Genomic DNA, 22,456 nt, shown 5'->3' with positions numbered 1-22,456 from the left:
GAAGAAATGCTCTCTTCCACAGAGAAATGTTGGGTTAAAACTACCATTTTCTGACCTTGTTTTCCTTTAAAAACACTCTTATTTATTACAAGAAATATTTCTTACACTATTTATTACTGTATTTAATCCTTACTCTCATTGAGAAGTGGTAGCAAGGTATATTTAATTTAATTGATATGATCTTCAAAACAGGTATGGTAGAATTCAGATCACCAGAGTCTGGGTTATAGACAGCAAATATACATTTTGGCTTCACTGACAAACACCATTAGGACCACATCATTGCTGCCAGTCCTAGAATACAGGCAGTAGAATAGGTTCACATATTATAGAATTGCCCTTCTGGCAAGGCTACCTTTCTATTTATTTCTATTAATTTATTTTATTACAGTTTTTAAAGACATTGCTATTTCCCAAAGAAATCCAATCAACTGCAAACACATTCAAAAACAAAGCCACATTATCTTCTCCAGTATCACTATGTGGGGAGTGAAAGAGACTAAAGCATGAGCCAATTATGTAACTGCAAAAGCAGAAACACCTGCTGTGGTGAATAACAGTAATCAACTAGGTCGAGGAAAGCTTGTAAAGGTCAGGTTGTCGTTCTCTTCCTACAGCAGTCACAGAGTGGTGCTAACTGCTGGTTAAGTCCTGGCTACTAATGCCCAATGTATTCCTGCAAGTATACTTTTTGAAGGCAGGATTAAAAAAAAAAATAAAAAATTTTGTATACATATATATATATATATACACATACATATATATATATATACATACATATATATATATATATACATACATATATATATATTCGCTGTTGACCTGACAGTGCTCATTCTGAATTTATCATTGCTAGTCTGAATAGAAGCAGAGCTATGCTGACATGGAACGTCTCTTGAAAAGCCCATATTTTGCTGTATTTGCAGGCTGCCTTCCAGGATCAAGGCTAAATACTAGTATCTTTCATGAAATATTCTCTTGAACATTCTCCTCCTCTTGCTAAATTTGGTTCATTATCAATAATATTGTCAAGTCATTTTAAGACAAAAGCAGCTGTAGGTGTTCACCTTGATACAAGCCTTTCTTGAATCTAAAAGTTAAGAAAGTTGAGAAAACCTATTCAGAGCATTTGACCTTGAAGGATAAAATTACAGCGGTCTCCAATTGAATGGTGCCATTGTTTATTTGCCTTGAGGCTACTAGGCAGGTTTTCATTCATATATGCAAAACAATAAGGGAGAAAAAAAAGTCAGGATTTACCATTAAGGTGTTTACCCTATCATCATTTAAGAGAAAATTTCTCAAGACTGAGTCTCTCTTCACCTTTAAAAGCCTTCCTCATAAAAGTAAAATAAGTAAGATTTTGAAACAGATTCAACAACCAGAATTAATATCACCCACTTCAGGAAGATCCTATAAGGCAAGTTTAAAAGCCAGAACAGAAACAGTTCTTTACATTTTGGCAAATCTGGCTAATTTCTGGCAAGACCATAATGCAGGGAAAAACAGAAAAGGAGACAAAATCAACGTACTTCCTCTGGTAGCAAATCTCTCTGTAATCCAGCTCTGCATGATGTCTGAGAGTAGAGTAGTAAATAGAAACTACTACATGTTCCACTGTTTTTGAGAATTGCTTAACAGCACAGATTGGTTTGCCATGTGGAGTGAATTAAGTGGAAAAAACAAAACCCAGCAAATTTTAGTTAATAAACTGTTCTTACTCTGCAAAACCAAAGTAAATGTAAATTCACATGGGTAATTCCATAGAGCTGGAAAAACAGAAGGTGTATTCTACCAAAAGATTTCCAATGCATACATTACCACTGGGCAATTATTAAGATACTGTCAATATATGTCCAGTTTCAGGGAAAATACTGCAAACTCACAAACATTAGCCTCCACGTTCATGCTTCTGAGGAACCTCATGAATAACAGTGCCACTATCTTTCCCATATGTACTTTCAATCAAAGCCTGGGTTTAGTGAAAAAGGGGAATACATTTTTCACATTTTAATTAGGATATTAAGAAGCCTTTGACTTGCAATAAACTGTAGGGAAATAGCAATAAGGATGAAAATAAGAATAGAAAAGATAGCCCTATGTAAAAAATAGGAAGCCGTTCATAAAAGCGATTTTGACCAGAGAACACCGACATGTGAAATATAGAATAACTTGATGTCAGGAGACAGAGGTATATGATCACAATTTAGAATGATTTTTATGTGAAATCTCATGACAAAATGTGATGATGAAGTAAAGCTTTTTTTACTTTGCAAAGTACTTGTAGAGGGTCTGCTCCAGTGGAGTTAGTAATGCAGGCAGGTGGCTGCTTCCCGCCAGCATTCAGGCAATGTTTCATCTAATCTAGCTCAGAGCAGGTGTCATTGTTACAGTGCTTAATCTCTGGCAGCATTTGACAGGATCTCAATTCTGGAACAGAACACGGGGAAATGCTTGCAACGTCCTCCGATGTAGACAGAAATACGTGAGTGGGAGGACAGCTTCAAAAACAGGGTAGGCATTTACTTTACTTGAGTAGAAGTAAAATGCAAATACTATCTCACAGCTCAAATTTGCTGTGCAATGATGAGCTCACAATCTGCAGCAAACACAAATTCCTTTAAGATAAGAAACGACATCAGAAGAAAGTCTTTAATTCCAACAAATGTCATCTAAATCCGCAGAATGGATCTTACAGTAAGTTAACTTAGATGTAGTAAATCAACCATGCAAAAAATATCCTCTGACTTGGGCTGCATTTCCGAGAGAAAAGAATCAGAAATACCTGCAGTATGACCATCCAGATGGAAAAGACTGATATGACTGTGCGATAATGGTAACACATTTCTTGATAAATCCATCAGCAAATACTGAATGACTACAGGTTAGACCCATCTGGGTAAGATCTCTGTGACAAAATAGCTAATAATATGGATTTTATCTGACAAATATCTTTTAATTCCTCTGGACTGGAAAATTAATATAAACTTATGAAATCATTATTTGCAGATTTAAAAATGCAGATAGCTAAAATCTCTGGGCAGAATAATGCACTTCTTACTTATGAAAACAGTATTTGACATTGTCTCTACACGAAATGCAAATTATGGGCTCAAATTTTAGATTAAAAAAGTTAATACTTTATACAGTGATAGTTGACATCATCAAATCTTTTTGACTGTTCTATGGGCTGAAGAAAGGCCTCTTAAGTACATTATTTTACTTGTGACATCACAGGCCATTAAAAATACATCACACAATTGAAGTACATTTTATAAGGCAGCTTCCTTTGTAATTTATCCCAAGTGTAAAATATAAAGCTGATATTTTTCCAATGTGCATTTATTTCTCATTAATAATTTTTCTGAAGTAGAAAATACTTACATTTAATGAATTGTCCATTAAATATTCATATTTGCTTTTAGAGGCTTATTGGAAAAACATTGCTTTGGTAAAGAAAAAGGCAATTTATTTTTTGTCCAACAGTTAATTTCACAAACACGATAATTAATCAAACACACAAAAAATGCAGGCAGGCTTATGATAGCTTTTTCATACAAATAACCTAGAGAAAGCTGAATAAGCTGCTTATTGATTCATAGAATAATACAGGCCATCTAGTCACATCTCCTGCTCTATGCGGGGACATTTAGAGTGGTTTGTGGGGTCTTGAATATCTCTGTGGCTGGAGACCTTGCAACCTCTCTGGGCACCAGAGTGTCACTGGACAGAAAGGTCACAGCTGAACTTCCATGTGCATGCAGAAGTGTTGGCAGCAGCCCAGGTTCTGAGCACCTGACCATGCTCCAGCAGCATGAAGCTCTTTGGTTGTTTAACTCTCTCTTTAGAGTCTTTGTTTCTCAGCTCATCCAATCAAGGAAGACAAGAAATACATGTATGACTGTCAATCTGGATTCCAAATTCTTTTCAGCACCCATACTTTCCAGGATGCAAAGAACTGCCCTACAGCTCTCTGTAAACCTCTGTATTTGCTGGTGCAATTCAAAATTCTTTCTAAAGGGAGACACGCATGAGTTCAACAAGAGCACAGCTGAGGAAGAGACTATTCCTTAAGGTCAGTGTCAGTCCAGCTCAGTTCAGTCCACATGACACAAGCCCCAAGTTCTTCAAACCAGCTACATATCCACCACATGAGTAACTACAGGCAGAGGTTTTAGCCCATGCCATAGGGAAAACACTGGGGTAATGCATATGCTCTTTAGCACAGCTTGGTATGTAGGGTGCTGTCCCATGCTGGCATGACTAAAATAACTACCTCGACAGGCAACACCTGGGTGGGTTTCTGCACCATTCCTGGCTGTGCAGGACACACATGTGCCTCTGCTCCGCAGGAAAGTCACAGAAGAGCACTCTGACTCCTCCTTCTCAGACTTAATGCAGCTTCTCATTTCCCAGGGAAGAAAAAGCATCAAAGAAAAACCAAGATCCAGTTAAATGAAGGGGAAAGATGCATGTGAAGAATGTGAATCACTCACAACTCTACCAGTTACAGTTACCCTAAAACTCTGCTAGTCTGGGCAACTCAAATGCTTGTTCACTCAGCTAATATCTCAGTTTCCTACGGCTTAATTATCTACTGCAAGGATTATTAGAATTGGAAAGAGTTTGAGGAGACATCTTCTAATAATTTATTTCACATTGTTCAAATCATTGCTGCAAAACTTTCCTGCCTTCTTATTTAAAGGCAGAGATATGAGCAAGCCATTTTTCCTTTCTTCTTCCCTTTTATACAAACTGTTATACAGTTGTTGTATTTCTTTAATAAGATGGACAAAGCGAATCTCTGAGCAACAGCGTTCTGTAGTCTTACTGAAATACTCAAGAGATCTGATACAATAAAAGGATGCAAATGGAATTTTACAAGGAAAGTTGTCTTGTAAATATGCCAAAGCACATGGTAGAGCAGCCATCTCTTCAGATACACCACCATTACTGCACAAAAGGGAGGTTCTCTCCAAAGCACAATGTGATGGTGAGAACAGGGTTGATTATCACTATTCAGTTCACAATTCATTTTAAAATAATTAAATATTTTGGTCACCTTTTAAATCCCAAACCATGCTCAGACTGTATAAGACTACCCACAAAAAATGAAATACAAAACCCCAAAAGACAAAGGCAAATCCATCTTAATGTGTTGTCTTCAGCAAACCACAGTTTCATGTTGACCATAAAAAGAAATCTCACAGTTTCATGCAGAGTGAAAATTTCTAATAATTGGCGGTGTGATTTTTCACCTGTCTGCTCAGCTAAGCTCCAAGTAATCTGACCTCTGTATGTAACTACATCATCTGATGTTAAAAACATCCACTTCAGAAACAGAAGAAGAACCCCACTTTCTTAAACAAAGATAGAGTAATTAGAATCTAACTGGAGACAAGGTGAAATTGAAATACATAATGTCTCTAAGAAGGCAAAACTCTGGATCCTTTCTGCATCTGTACAAATCCCTTCATTTGTTAGATGTGCTTTAAATGAAACAAGGTCGAGGTATGACAAGGGCAAATGATGAATTTGTTCCAGACTGTTCTAATTTATTGTGATAAAGCAATACCCATACATGGCACAATGAATTGTGAAGGCAGACACCTAAATATGAGCTCTGCTATTGATCAATTACTGCTGTTCCCAGTGTGCCTACTGACATAAAGTGCTGGATGAAAACACCTTCTATATGACACAGAAGAGCCAAGCAGCACCAGATGGAGCTCAGTATCTTAATAGTTCAGATAAATGTGGTAGAGCACAGAGATGATTTTCTCTCCTAGTTTAGAGCTCTTACATGCAGACTTAATTAGAGGAGTTTCAGAAAACAAACAAGTCCTCTTTTTGTCGAAAGACAACATCACTATCACATGAGATAACATTAGTTTTGATCTGACTGCCTATGTTGCAAAGTGGTGGTACTAATCCTGAAATTGTTTGCAGAAAAATTTTGGATTTTGAGATCCCTACGATGCTGTGAAATGAAGGCCACACATACACTGGCAAAGAATCCCCTTTCCAAATTCCCTTGTACCATGGAAACTGCTGTAATGAAGATTCTTTTCTTAATAGACAATACTGTCCTTCTTTAGAGATAAAAAATATTATTGTCTTTAAGAAGCTCCCAGCTAACAAAAGGCAGCCTATTCTGTTTAGGAAAGTATAAATGTCTTTTTTCTCTATTGACAGATAAATATTTCTAGAACTTTTTAGTATTTTGCCCATTTTTTATAAGGGCTGTGACTCTCAGAGCTGCAGCTGAGAATTCACAGTGCAAAAGTGAAACAGAAGTTATGAAAGAGATTTTAGCTCTGTGGTACTATTCAGATCCTTTTATTCAGAGCAAAATTTTGAAGTAGAATTGAAATTCTCATATATTGTACCTCTAAGCAAATATGCTTACAGCAATTTGTTTCGTTCTCTTCTACAGGGAAGTACAGAGATTCAACATGGAAATAAAATTGCAATCTCACTTCAATTAATAATCCCAGTTTTTCAAGCTCTTTATAGATGCACTGTTATAGACATTTTCTTCTATTATAAAGATTTCCTGACAGAAAAATTATAATTCCGCTAGATATTTTTTTGAGATAAAGCAATATGGCTCATACACCAATGGCTTTATAGATAATAATCATTTTGTTGAAATCAGTTTTCCTAAAAACACAGCATTTTGGGCTCAACGAATATTACAAAAAATACTTTAAAACTGGGGGGAAATTCCATTAGTGTTACATCACTAGACAACAGGAAAAATTTAGCAAATTGCAGAACACTATCTCAACCAACCACCTCTTATGATATTATAATTGCACATACACTGCAGGCTGTTGTTCCTGACAAATATTTAAAATATAACATCCAGCATGTCCAAGAAGTATAGTGTAGAAATGTACTTTGCATCATTTGATGCAACTTTACAAAATAACTATAATTACTTGTGCTGTACAAACACATGCACACTGTCATGCATAATCTCTTTTGAATGTCAGAGCAGAGTGGTGAATTGTTTAGGGAAGAAATGGTATAAAAAAATTGTATGGCACATACCTCTCCTAGTTATTTGTACTAGGGACTGAAAGCTTTGAACTAAATTGTTATCACCACAGTAGAACAGCTGGTGATTTTCTTTTCTAAAATAGTGTTATTGCCCTACTGTCCACAATTGCCATACTGCTCTTCAAAAAAGGAAAGATTACAAAATTACAAACATTAACCAATTTCTGTAGGGCAATATTTCAAAGCAATTCCCCCTCCCGCTTTCTGTGTCTTACACACACATATCCAGAAACAGAACAGACAAACATTTCTTTAAGTGGTATATTTGTTTCCTCCTCCAGAATCCCACCTGCATCTTGTGTGCTTATCTCCTAATTAGTCAAAGTCACATTTCTCCAGGTTCCTCTCACCACCACAGAAGGCAATTAGTCCTGCCCATCACTCTGGCTGTGTATGATGTAGGCAGCTCCAATGTCAGGTGTCTGCCAATGGCAGCCTCTGGAACACAACAAATTAGAGATCTCTATTTTTTAAAACTCCAGTTTTAAAAAGTAACAGGAAGCCATCGTAACTTTTGAACTGGAGGAACCTTGTATAAAATATACATATACTAAATTTCCTAAACTACCAAGGGAACAAGAATGTGTGGACTCTTGCTTTGTCCAGATGGTATTTAAGCACAAAACAGGAAAAAAAAATTTGAAAGCTTTAAAATACCTCTTTTTTTCTGGCAGATTTTAAGTGAAGAACTAATCTAACACAGATGCCATCTGTCTTGGTTTAGATAGACAGGTATCTGCCAGGGAGGGTTGGAGTCTCCCTTAAAATGTAAGCCCCTCCCCCCCTTTTTCAAATTATCATAAATTTGCAATTAAAAGGCTGTCAGGCAAAGATTTTGGGAATAGGTATAGCAGTTCTTTACTAGGGATATAAAAACGCAGATGTTGTAGTACAGAAGAATACGCAAACAAATAAACAAACAAGAAATCCTAGAAAACCCTGACAGAGTCAGAAATACAACCTGACACCATGTTGGTCAGGGTGTTGGAAGCAGTCCAAAGTAAGCCCTCCTGGAGTGGCAGAGTTCATTCTGTTGGAGTAGAGATGGTCCCGTTGAAGAAAAAGAGTCCAGTAATGGTGAGATGGGTCCGGTCTTCCTCCAGGGATCTGGTGGAAAAACTGGATACCTAGTGGGACTGTGGCTCCTTTTTATCTAGGTTAAGATGGTTTGGCTCCTCCTCCCTGTGTGGAGCAGCTTACAATAGTGCAGTGTAATGTGTAATGTCATTGATGAGCTCTTAATGGTCCATTAGCAGAAGACATTCCCATGGAAGTAGTGAAACAAGGAAGAGAGATAAGTAGCACTCCACCATCTGATAAGTGACACTGACCCATTTGGGCAAAGATAAGCAATTCTGCTCCACCCAGATGGAATAGAATAATATGCTCTTTACAAAACCCATGACACCATCTCTGCTTTAAAACATGAAAGGTTAACAGGAAAATATCAAAATACTAATAAGGAAAGAGCTCTGGGTAACAACTGAGCAATTGTCATCACTGTACATCGTTGGTGGAAAGTGCAATGGCAGCAACACTGACAAGAAAATAGAAAGTCAAATGTTGGAAATTTCACCAAGTGCCTAAACTGATGCACTTATCTAACATTTGAGTATTTTTAATGTATAAGGAAGAGCAAAGGAAAATGGGGGAGGGGAAAGACATGCTCTGTGCTTAGGTAAATGGCTTCTCATGTTACACTTTAATGTCTGACAAACACATTCTTGTAGCACAGAAGATAGAGAGGTGGCTGGGGGTTAAATGCAGAAAATACGAACACACGAAATATCACTATTAGAATCAAGAAGATAAGCCAGCAATAGAAGCCAGACAGGGGTAAGATGCAGGAAGATTTAAAAAAAAAAAACAAACTAAAAATCAAATTAAGAGCATACAGGACTCAAATTCCCTAGTCCTTTATTTGTATAGCTATTCAGCAGGGGGTAAAGTACAGCCTGAGTAAGAAATAGATGGATTTATTAAAGAACAGAGCAGGACAATAAGAATGATAAAGAAACTTGGGAAAACTTGACCTAGGGGAAAAAGATTGTTCAAAACACAGACCGAATTCAAAACACCAAAGAAAATGCTAAGCAGAGACCACAGTAACATTTTAAAAATAAGTGACAAATAGTTATGAATAGGAAGGAATTAACTGCCCTCCATTTTCCTTCTCATTCAGACAAGAAATAACTGGATTAAATCGTAGCAAAGGAGGTTGTCACACCAGACAAGAATTTCTAGGACTTGGCATGTGGGGCCGTAAGGAAAATACGAGTGGCGGAGAGTGCTTAGCCTGGGATAAAAGGAGAAGCCCCATATTATGCTCTCATGTGGATATTACTGTAATAAATCCTGTCAAGAAGGCAGAAATGGTTCTTTACTTAAACTCTTTGTCAACATCCACACATATTTTGCTTTCACCATACTAAAATCAATGAAAGAGCTATTTGATAGAAATCACAGAGGACTCAGGCAAAAGCGGTATTAAAAGCATAAGTTTCTTCAAACACATCTGTTATCCTTCAGAGTTTCAACAGTATCTGTGTGCTGTACTTACTGTGGAATATGTTTTTATTTTGCTTAAAATTGCTTACTGAGATCTTCAGTTTTTATTGGCTTCAAGATCAAAACTTAGCTGTTAAGGCCAAGAGAAAAATATCTTTCCTTTGTTAGAGGCATACACTTAAAACAACTCAATCTACAGGAGGCTGGGAACTCAAGAGTAACACAATGAAAGAGATCAGTGCTTTTGTATACTATATAAAAGTATACAAACTATATAATAGAATATAAACTATATAATGGTTTGTTGACTGTGGTCCAGGGCTTAGCTGTAGGGTTACAATGTCTGTCAGGTGTTTAGAGAAGTGCAAATGCATGGTTTAGAAAAATGCATTTTTTAGAAAATGTTTAGAAAATACAAATTCTAGGTGTTCAAGAAAATCTGACACACATTCATGTTCCCATTTTAGTTTTAGGAGCTGTAGGAAGGGGCTGTGATAATCTTTGAACATCAGATAATGAATGTAAGTGCAAGTAATCTGTTCATGTCCATGTATATCCTGATGTGACCTGAACCAAATTGTGGCCCAACACAATGTCCCAGGCTGTTGATCTGATTTTACTTTTCTTTAGTCACATGAAATAAAATGTCAGTCCAGAGACCCTGATTGTAAAGGCTTCTGTTAGATAATTTCTGCATCAAGAATCTAGTCATGAGTTTAGGAAATGAGGTTTTCTTTTATGTGACATATTGTTTAATGGAAAATATCCTTCATGAACTACAAATAATCTATGAAATTAATTAAGAAGATAGCATATAAAAGCCTTTGCTAGCAAGGCATGGTTAGTCCTGTATGAACATTCCAGTGATCAGCTGTGATCCCATTTAAGAGAGAAAAGTATTTTGCTACCACACCAAACTGAATAAATTTTATGAAAATGGAGCAAATTAGACAAGGTTTCTAAAAATTTGTCAGGAAAGAAGTTAAAATTTTCACTTTGATTTATTTTAAAAAACTGTCCATACAAAATAGCATGTTTTGGTATTTCACTGGATTATATTTGTTTTCTCTTTTTTAAAGATAGACTTTTTAACAACTAGCACAGCATTTTAACATCAGGTATTTAATACTGAATTGCCAGACAAGGTAAAATTGACACCAAAGAAGGCTTCAAGTAACAGCACTTTACTGTTTTCCATTACAACTTTTTATATCCTTCATCTTACATGCATTATACCCGTGTGCTGTATCTACCCTTTTGTGACTGGTCAGTACACCTCAGCACTCCATATTTCATTGCCTTCAGTACTATTCACCTGTCCTACACAGATATAGCCCATTAGGCTTGGCCGCAGCCCCATTCCCAATCAGCATGAACTGTGTGCCTACACTGAATCTGCTTAAATGAAACATTTTCACATATTCAAAATGTTTGCCTTTCCTCAGCTAAAACTCTCTGCTAAAATATACTAGTGATTATTAATTCCTTGCCTTTCTCCTTTGCTGCATTCTGTTAAGACATTCTCCATAAATACAAAACAATTGTTTCAAGATGTTAAGGGCTTGTGCTGCATTTCCAAAGAGATTTTACACTTACATTTTTATAGTGGTAGTTATACAATGAGAAGGGGGCTGTTCTTACATATCTGCCATGATTTAATGTGCATATGCCTCCACATTTTGATTCTCGTGTTCTCTTATGCTTTCTTACCATCATTCTAAATTCCCCTCTCTTCCAAAACTCTAATGTGCTCACTGTGGAGGCCAGTGCATCTCTTAAACCAGAGCACTTAAGGCTCCCTTGGAGGAATGTCCCTTAATCAGGACAAATCCCTTCATGTTAGGAGGAAAAGAAGCAGCCTCCTCCCAGAGTTCTTTGGTTGTTATTCAAATGTACCCCAATTCTGCTCTCCCAGTTGGCCCGTTGGCCTCCCCACCCCTTTCTCCCGTACATGTCCCTCCCCTCAAATGTTCTCCCTTCTCCAAGGCCACATTTGCCTTGATTTGGTGCAATCCTCCACCCACATTCCACCCGTTCCCCCCATTGGTTCTCCTTGTACCTTACCCCGCCTCTACACCACTTTCTCCCTCACCCATTGGATCATGTTCCCAGCTCCGCCCCTGTTGCCCTGTATATACACCCTGGTCCTTCACTTGTGCCCCTGTCTTTGGCCCTGGACCTCTTCACCTAAAGGTGCAATAAAATCTCTCTGTGGAACTCTAAGCAAAGACCCTTCCCTTTCTTCTCTACCAAGGGATTTATTACAGCTATCCAGTGTGAGTGTTGCATGATTGTATTAATGTGCCTGTGACTCCTGGCAGCTCTCCACTTGGGGACGCTTCTGGAAGGTTGCGGCACCTTTCTATCTCCACCCACTGCAACAGCTCACCTTTCCCAAATCATTTTTGTGTTGTGCCTTTTGGCTGGAATAATACAGTAGTAGGAGACATGAATGGTGTTTCCTTTCATAAGACAGAGAAAAAAACCAGGCCAAGATGGAAATGTAAATTGGCATGGCAAGCGGTCATCAATTCCCAGTCAAAACATCAAAGAACAAAAAATGTCAAATAATGGAAAAACTGCAGAAGCATTAATCCATTCCATAGTTTGGGGGTTTTAGAATGGAAATTTTCAGTTGTCACACAATTCCATTAGTTGTATACTTTACATTACACCAGTACTGGGGATGGTCTTGCAATCCACAGATCTATTAATATAAATCTATAGGTAACACCTGGACAGAGGACAAACAAAAAGGCTTATCTTGAGTAGTTTATAGATATGGTGTGTGACAGGTATCTGACCCAGCTTCCCTTGCTGGATACTGGCAGACCACTATATTTGTATCAAAACGCTGGCAGTATTAAGCCCTGAGAAGTTCCCTGAAGGCTTACCCCCAAGGAGCAGACACCACAGGTGTGATTCAGGGTAACTAAGTTTAGATATCTGCAATGGAGAGGAACAGGCACCTTCAAGGTGTAATTAATTAGTTCTATTTTCCTCAGAATGAGATGAACTGATGCATATTAAGGGTTTGTTCCTACCGAGTCGGATTATGTACATTGTCAACAGCTACAGTCAGTATGTTTGGTTTTTTTCCTCTTGGGGCTCTGCAGTACAATCATCTCATTTTCCAAGGACTCCTGTTACCTGACCCCATCCATATCAACTTCTGCAGTAGCAGAGACACTTACTTCCTACAACTGCACCTTACTGGGTGCCTCTAGTGCATTGCTCAGCTGTCTGGGACACACCACAGCGGCAGCATTTGATTCAGAACATTTTACAAGACCTTGGCTGCCATCCATTTTCCCCATCCCACCCTATTCATTCTTCCCGCAGAGAAGATATAGGGAAATGCAGATCTTTAAATAACAAAGCTTCCCATCAGTGTCCTCTGTACTTTAAAAGGCCTCTTGAAATTTGGTCAGTACTTTCTGTATTTCATTACTTCAAATTCTTCTCTCCTGTGAATTTCTGAAGCTAATGATAAAATCCATAAATTTGCACAAGGACATTGACCTGGAATGTTTGAAAAATCAGTTTCTATCCTCTCAGCTGCTGTTTCAGGACATTTGTTTAATCCAATCTCATCTCAGAAAGTCGCAGTTTCCAATAGCAATAGCACTCACAGTACAACTTCAAGAAGTCTGGTGATTGAAGGGCCAGGCTGTAATCTATAGAAAATCTACATTCCAGAGAAAAAGGCCATGGCCATCCTGATCTAGCATTGGAGACAGCTCTGCTTCATGAAGTTGATCTTCGGATATGCCTTCCCATCAGCATTCTGGAGCCTCTCCAGGTTCCCCAGAAAATGGAGTCACAGAATAGATTATTAATTTATAAGGCACAAAAAGATGTAGAAGTCTAAATCCAAAATGACAAATTTATTGAGAAGAAGAACATGAATTTTGCATATTGCAAGACAAAGTATAGAGTCATGGTTTCCAGATGTATGTCTCATTTTGTTCTCCACGTTTTCACTGTGAAGGCTTTATTCTTTATGAAAAATCTTGAAGTTTAAAAAGGTGTAAGAGATGGCCTTTAGATAAAAAAAAGTAAGCACAAAGTTCTTATATTTTAAAAAGGGGAGTCAATCCTGTTATAAATGGAAAGGTCTATTTGAGTCAATTAATAAAATCAAGCTGTACCTAAGAGGAGTAGTAAGTAGAGTACCATGAGGACCTCCAAGAGGAAAAAAAAGGGTTTTCACACTTTTGTCTGAAATGTACTTTTACAGATTCTTTCAAGAGGTTTCAGATAACAAAATAAAAGATAATTTGTTCACAGAAGAGAGTTTTGTAAACCAGATAAGAATTTAAACAGGAGGACTTGACTAACTGGCTGACAGAAGTTTCAGTCAGCATGGCTATCTCAGAAACATTTTTCCCTCAGGTCAGGCTTTTTTAAACTTCACCACTTTTTTTAAACAACACCATTTCATTACCACTCAAGCAGCAAGAAACAAATATGTAAATATGCAGTGGATAATTCTGCATTTCATTTGGGTCCAGAGGCCCATAAACTGAAAGGCCTTTTGCAAGAAAGTTGAGCCCTGATGTAGTTGACTAGTTCTATTTCGTTCTGTTGCCAAAACTGAAATACAGGTAACCCAAGGCACAGGGCACTAATGCTCCACTTGCCCCATCGCGGACTTAACCCTGTGTAACAAAGGAAATCAGACAACGAGAGGGCCTGGAGTCCTTGTGCCAAGAGCAGAGAGAAAAGGAAATGTCCCTTCTAGGTTCATGCTTCCCTCTTGGCACTACTTTCAGAGGGGCGACCCCACACCACCTCAGGCTTTAGGGGAAGATGTAAATGTCCCGTAGAAACAATCATTACTATTTGGTTTAGATGCAGAATGCTGTAAATACCGTGCTGTCTTCTCAAAACAAGTTCAACACCAAAATCATTAACATAAAATGAGTACACAGAGCCTACGGCTGGGTTTCTGTATACTCTGTCTTTCTGTTCCCTAGAGACAACTTTAGATTTTTACTTATCAACCCATTACTTTAAGGGAGTGTTGCAGCAAACCAGTCATGTCACCTCTGGGCAATGAAAACTCTCACTGTGCATTAAGTGATTGTAGCCTTGTGCATTGTGCCTATTCCTGATGCTGCTGGCAGGTAAAACAACACCTCAAAAATAATTGCAGTTTAAGACCAGTTATTGTACAAGGAAAGGTGACTTTTGACATATAGGGGACATTTCATATATAATCATGATAATTTTTTCTTAATCTATTGCCTGTCTGGTTTTTTTTCTTCAAAAGATTTTTATGTTCTGATTTGTGGATGTTGATGACAGTAAATTCTTTGCCAAGAAGTTTTACCTGTTCCTGAAAGAAGCATGTCAGGGACTTTTAAATTCCTATTCAGTTATCTATGTATTTTTCTGTATTACCTCCCTATTCCTGAAAAAGCCACATTTTTTCAAAAAAGTGGATCAAGTTTTCAGTAACATTTGCTTAGTCTACTTAGCTTTACAAAGCCCTGTTAAAGGTTGGCATGTGTCAACTCAGAAACATTCACTTATGGGCCCCTTCGGATAATCAAGAAATTTATCTTAAAGAACTGTATTCTGAAATTTGAATTCAGACCCTATCTATCCAGACTTTTAATTTATCTCCTCAAATTTTTCTTCTAAATTGCCATTGTGCTTTACAGTGGACAGACACAGCATCTGAAATCTAAAACTTTTCCCTCAGAAGTTCAGGAAGCTTGAAACTTCTGCACTGTTTAGTGCCCATGGTTCTTTTGTACACTCCCTGGGAAAAGACATTGTTCTGCTTGTACCAACACTTTTTTCTGTAAAACATTGCTTAAAAAAGACTCCTTTTGCTATGCGCATTAGATAATAAGATCAGTCTGATTTCCACTTGCTCTGGCTGAAATGGGAAGAAATGAACAGCCCAATGTTTAAAATGAAATAGCTGGGAGCACTTTCATTTATAATGCTTCTGGTAAAGTTTGCATTTCAGTCTGGTTCCCTTTTTGCAGGCATAGTTTATGTCACGTTGATGTCCTTGTCCATGATTTGTGGATCCAAACAGACGCAGAGCTTAAAACATTAAATAACAAACTGTACCTGCTAATAACGATGTTATGCTGCTCCTGAAAATACAGAGCCTGCAGGCTGCATAATTTGTACTGTAAGTTCATTAGCTGTGGATATTTACATATTGAATAATAGGATCAGAAAAGTGAGAGACTTAAACAACTTACTAGAGTCCATGAAAGCTATGGAATTTTTGATACTGATTACAGTAGTGGAGTAACATTGAACTACATCTGTGGTGGGTTGACCCTGGCTGCATGCCAGGCCTCACTAAAGGCACTCCATCACTCCTTTTTCAACAGGACAAGGGAGAAAATAGAAGAGGAAGCTCACAGGTTTAGATAAGGACAAAGATAAATCACCCAGCTGTTACCCTCATGGGCCAAATAGAATCGACTTGGAGAAATTAGTTTAATTTATTATCAATCAAATTAGAATAGGATAATGAGAAATAAAACCAAACCTTAAAACACCTTCCCCTAACCGTCCCTCTTTCCAGGCTCAGCTTCACTCCAACTTTTCTCCACCTCCTCCTACCCAGTGGTATGTAGGGACAGGGAATGGGGGCTGCAAGTTACCTGTTGTCTCTGATACTCCTCCTCAGGAGGAATACTCATCATGCTCTTCCCTTGATTCAGTGTGGGGTCCCTTCCACAAGAGACAGTGCTCCACTAACTTTTCGAACTTGGGTCCCTCCTACAAGCTGCAGTTCTTCACAAACTTCTCCAGTATGTGTCTCTTTCTTGGGATGCAGTCTGTCAGGAACAGATTGTCCCAGTGTGGGTCTCTTGCACAAGGTCACAAGTCCTACCAACAAATTTGCTCCAGCATGGGCTCTTCTCTCCAGGAGGCCACAGGTCCTGCCAGGAACCTGTTCCAGTGTGGGCTTCCCAGAGGCTCAGAGCTTCCTTTGGGCATCCACCTGCTCCAGTGTGAGGTTCTCCAAAGGCTACCGGTGGATAGCTGCTCTCCTGTTGACCTTCATGAGCTGTAGGGGCACAGCTGCCTCACCATGGTATGCACCATAGGCTGCAGGGGAATCTCAGCTTCAGCATCTAGAGGACCTCCACCCCTTCCTTTCTAACTCACCTTGGTGTCTGCAGAGTTGTTCTTCTCACATTTTCTCATTCCTCTCCTTTGGCTGCTGTTCTGCAGCAGATTTTTTTCCTTTTTAAACACTTAATCACAGAGCTGCTACCATTGTTGTTGACATCTTGGAGCTATGTGGCACTGCCTCTGATATATGTGAGGGAAACTTCTAACAACTTCTCACAGAAGCCATCCCTGTAGCCCCATGTACCACCAAAACCTTGCCGTGCAAACCCAATACAAGGTCTCATCTTCTCCAAAGATCAAGAAAGCCTAGTTTTGTCCAAATGCCAGTTTGGCCTAAAGGAAACCTGTTAGCCATAGGTGACATCCTCCATGCTGCTTGACCTACCATGCATGCACAGTAGGGATGATCACCACTCTCACCGTTGTCCTGGTGCGTCCTAGTACATGCCTATGTGAGAATAAAGGTATACTCATAGCTATCTTTCTCTCTGTCAAAAAGTTCCGAGGACAGCTGATATAATTTCAGTGGTAGAAACTTTCCCTAGCCACCCTTTTCTCTAGTGGATGGCTGCTTTTGATATGTGTAGAGTAAGCTCAACATGACAGGGAAAGGATATGAGCATCAAAAAAACCCTAGCAGCCAGGAAAAGATTTTCCAGCTGACCTGCAGCTTGCTCCTGGCTAGCACACAAACTCTCCTGGCAAGCTGTAAAAAGTCAGTTGACCATAGACTAAGCACTCTGGTTTTAACTGTATGCCTGGTGGATTAAATTAACATCTATAACAAAAAAGTTATTGTTCTTTCAATAACTGGATAAACTGAAGTAATAACTGAAAAATAAACTTGAAATCAACTATAAAGGCACTGAAATTTTATTGTGCACTGCTCAGAGAACCAAATTACATAAGCTATGTTTAGAAAACACCTTTTCTAACTCAGATCTGCAAGTGCCACTTGGGGTCTGGGAGTCAGCTTAATTCTTTTCTATCCATGAATCACAATCAGAAAAAAACATTTATGTAACAGGAATCTCATGAACAATTGCAGTGATGACGCACAAACCAGAAAAAAGCAGATCAGTCTCTCAGAACTGTTTTGGCTCTGCAGTACTAACAGAAACAAGAAGAAAAAGGAGTAGATGTCATTTTTTTTCCAGAAAGATGATAGTATTTGATTAAGTCCAGAAGCAATAGGTGTTGATTATAATATCTCTTTCACATCATCACTTTCTGAACACAGTTAGTGCTCAGAAGTTTCAGTCTTTGAACTTCTTAGCTTTTCTATGTTTTACCTCACTTTGACATGGTCATAAGTCTATTTTCCTTTTACACTCAGAGATGTACTAAAAGTCACAGAGATACTCTGTGTGCTCCTTCTGTCATCTATAATTTCTCTCAACATTCATCATTTTGGAAGCAGATTCCAATTTGCTGCTAAGTATAAGTATCTTACTGAATACATGTTTCTAGCCTCTTATGTCCTTCCCCACTAGCATGAAGTTACAGCCACATTAAAAGAAACTGCTTTACACAACTATTACTAGCTCTTCAGGAACCTGTCTACATCTGTTTGCAAACTTGAAAGGTCATGAAATAATAGTATTCTGTAATTATATTGTATCGACTACTGAATAATTTTTCAAAAGATAACTTCCAGGGTCATGTGAACATAAGACTCAGAGTATACCCACTAGTAGATAGTTGTTCATACAACACAACTAAAGGTTTTACTGTGCTTTTCTTCCTTGTTCTTTTGGGTTTTCCCCAGAGAATACCTATTATATATTTCTACTGCGTATTGTATACACCAGCTGCGTTTTTGCTGCCAGATGTTGCACCAGAAATGTCAGCTGGTACTTGAGGCAGGGAGTGAATGCAATTAGAGGTGCCCTGGTGACAGCTTGACACTTATGGTGGCAAAGTTTAAATTTTTAATCAGGCATGTAACACAAAAACCCACACAACTAGGATTCATCTGAAAACTAGACCAGCACTGCACTGACATCTTTTATCAGGGAGATGCAAAGATCAGTGTGCCAGCAGAAGTCCAAATGGATTGGCTGTTACTTGTAAAATATCTGAAGCTAGTTTCTGAAGCACATTCTGCATGCAGTAACTGTGAGGAAACCTGCTTTCCAAGGCAGTAAGGAATGCTGTTGGTTTAAAGTAGTTAATTGCTTTCATACTGAGACATTAGTTACAATAAATATACAAAATATGTAAAATAAGAGGCTTGAATACTATTTTCACTACTTATGTGGTTAGTTCCCATTTACTACATTTCTATCACTCACTTTCTACTTGTCTGTCAATTGCTTTTTCAAGTAAACTGCATGAAATGCACTTATGATCTATAAATTAAAAACTTTGAACATAATAATTAACCATACTGCATCAAGTACATTTAGTAGTAGAAATACTCTGTATGACTTAGTTTAGTGTAGTCATGAGAAGCAGAAAAACCAAAAAAATCGTGCCAAGTTCAAATTAAAGGTAGTCTGTTCCTAGGGTTACATGATCAGATCCTAATCCAACGTCACATTCATTTTGGATACACTCTTTTTAGTTAAATGCAGGATGACTTTCTTATTTTTCTCTTGTACAAATTACACATGCAAGTATGGTCTGTGTTTGTTCATCCAGTATAAATCTCTTACCTCTATCCTGCATTTCTATTACTTTACAGTGCAGCTTAAAAAGTTTGCAAGTGAAGGAGTAATACAAATTAGCTGTTGCATGCTGGCTGCCTCTGTGCATGATTATCATAGTATAGCTTAAAGTATTTTACTGAAAGATATCTATAATACTGTATTCATGTACCAGAACTGCATAGATACTCTTGACAGCAACTTAGTTCTACCTGGTAATTTAGGACAGGTAAACAGTAATTCATGCTGCAGGAATAATTTGGGAAAAGGGTACCTCTCCAGATTTTAACCAAGAGGTTAAATTTATAAATATTTATTCTTGTGAAAAATATCATGTGCTCAAAGTAATTCCGACTCTTCATTTTCTCTTGGAAAGACAGGTTTTTCCAGAAACTGCTGGGCCACAGGGGTGAACATTTAATTTGGAATGACAGGCACTATCTATATTTTCTCTTCACATAAAAGTGATCACAAGTAATTCTCTTCTGCATATCAGTGGGTTGATCTAAATCTCAGGTTTATCTTGCATTTAGATGAATTTGAAATCTACCATCAGAATGTGGACCTGGTTAAACTTTTGCTCACCAGCTCTGGAAGGGTTGAGTCTCATGTGATATTTACAAATGGTACCAGTGCCTACAAACTTACTGTGTGATTGGTACCTCATCTCCCATAAAAACATGCTCCATTTGGAGATTGTCCTCTCTGTCTTCCCCACACATAAGTCTTTTTGAAAGAGTATTGAAAAGGAGAGCAGCAGGGTCATCAAGGATACCAGAGCCAAGATTTCACACTTATCTCACTTGTGGGACATTGGAAAAGAGGATAAATGAGCAAAGGAAATTTTACACCTGGCTGAAAAGAAAAGAGGGTCTCTTTTCTAGGAGTGACCTACATTTCTGATTACCTTATTTGAGCATCTCTGCATGTGATCACATGTGTTGGATGTAGTCTGGAAGTTCTGGATGTGACAGAGTCATCACACTCATCCTATCCAGAACAAATATATACAGAAAAGGAGGGGGAAGTATCATAAAATTACTTGTGCTGTACCACTCAATTAGCATTCACTCTTGGACTGTTGTTTTCAATTTAGAATCTTTACTATTTAATTTTTAAAAATTTTTTTCTTCACTCTTTAAGAATGTTTTATTACTCTTTCCCTCTCTCTCTCTCTCTCTCTCTCTCTCTCTCTCTTTTTTTTTTTTTTTTTTGTTAAAATTATCATTATTTTAATTATCTGTTCCTTGGTCTGGGGTCCCCTCATTCTTTACTACTGCATGTATTGAGCACCAAATCTGGCAGAACTTCCAAGGCAGAGTAATGTGGTACAACTGAAGACTGTGAGTGTGAATTCATTGGGGAATATCTGCAAAACATTATCACCTTTTCCTAGAGTCAGAAATCTGTTCAGACCTTTCTCAGCTACATGACCTTGACATTGCACCTGAAGTTATCTCAACTGTTGTGAATTCAGATTCACTTTCTCATTTCATGCTGCTAAGTGAACACTCTGCTCCCTGCGTACACCACTTCCTGGGAATTTCACTGTGCTGTACTTGTCAGCGAGCCACTGCAGTGCATTTCTTCCTCCCTGCAGTGAGGCAAATGGGTTTGAAATTGCAGTGTGGATAGCTCTGCAAGTTTTCCTCTCTGCAAATGATTTCACATTAAAAGGACAGAACTAACATAATCGAATGCCAAGATATGAACAGCAAGTACTCAAAGGAGAATGAACCAACAATCACACAAATTCATAGAAGGTAAAAAGTTTCTTTCAGTCCAAGAGTTACCACCTATTGCCTCTGGATATGTTCTGTGGCCACAGCCACAGACAGTTTTCTCGTTTCATCTAGGAGCAAACTTTTTTCAGTGGAAGCAGTATATTGCATGTGAACAACTTGAAAAAAGCCCTGCAGTTATAATCTTCCAGAATTAACACTCAAAATGATGTGTAGTCTCAAAAAAAAAAAGGAGCAGTAAAAATAACGAGAAACAATCAAGACACTAGGTGATCATTCATCTAAGTTTAAAGCTAAGTGTTATGCAGCACTGTTCTTAATCTCTGGGGATGGGGGAGGGAGTGTTCTAAGAATGTACATATTTCCTTCAGGATTACAGTTAAATTTAGAAACTAACGCAATCATAAAATGTACATGCAAGGGTTTAATTTTAGGTCAGAGTCATATGTTAAAAAAGATTGCTACCCTAGATTTTAAAAACATTAGCTGGATTCATGTAGCACAACCTCATTTTGATCATTCTGAATTTAGAAAATGTACATTTACTGACACTGGCAAGAAGTCACACCAAGGGCAAATGAGATTAGTAAGAAATAAAACTGCATGTCACTAGCAAAATAGAAACTGAAATGAATAATCAAATTGGCAGATCATTCATGCAGCCTAGGTGGCAAATTTCAAATAAATGGTTTTGAAAGCCAAAAAAAACCTCTCCAGTAAGCACTTAAATAATCAATTTGAAAAAGTTTTCAGTGCAGAATGTTGCAATAAGTTTCATAATACTTAAAATATAAAGTGATTTCATAGTTTCGGTGCTGACATTAGCACAGTAATAAATCTGCAAAAACCACAAAGTAGAAAAAATTATTTGATACCATTGGGCATACGTATTAATAGGGAGGATTCATTCCCCATTCATTTTATACACTGCCCAAATTTCAGAGACCTGTCAATATCTCTCCTGGTGGAAGCAGGGCAGAATACTAGGATGTAAAGGTGGATAGCTGCAGCAGCACTCTCGTGGTCTTGGAGGTTGGGTTACAACAGTAACACGTAGACAGTAGCACATATACAGGAAATGTGATCATGAACAATCTCTGGCATTGAAAACATCTATCAATTACTGCAGCACTGAAGGTGATGACTTCCAGCTTATTTGAAGGAACAGTTTAGGGCAACTTTTGGTGTAACCAGTAAATGTTCTTAATGCACTTACATACACCATATTCAATCAAAAACATTTAAAGAAAAGAAACGTTTTCATTTTTCTGTAAAGGCTTCCCTTTTTCCCTCCCCAGTGTTCTCCAAAGAAGCGTGCATAGACAGAATATTTACACATGTACCAAGAATTCAGTGAAAGATAGGAAGATAATTTGT

At 37.9% G+C, this 22,456-nt stretch overlaps 1 protein-coding gene across 1 annotated transcript in view; it reads right to left on the bottom strand.

The window, feature by feature from the left end:
• Window positions 1-22,456, bottom strand: part of LOC136290331 (anoctamin-4-like) — a 55,283-nt gene that overhangs the window by 4,808 nt on the left and 28,019 nt on the right. The gene's annotated exons all lie outside the window — the stretch shown is intronic.

Source organism: Chamaea fasciata, unplaced genomic scaffold (genome assembly GCF_029207755.1).
Source record: "Chamaea fasciata isolate MVZ Bird 193981 ecotype frontalis unplaced genomic scaffold, bChaFas1.0.hap1 SCAF_5, whole genome shotgun sequence".
Taxonomy (NCBI): domain Eukaryota; kingdom Metazoa; phylum Chordata; class Aves; order Passeriformes; family Sylviidae; genus Chamaea; species Chamaea fasciata.
Note: the sequence above shows the minus strand (reverse complement) of the source record. Positions and strands in the feature narration are given on the sequence as shown.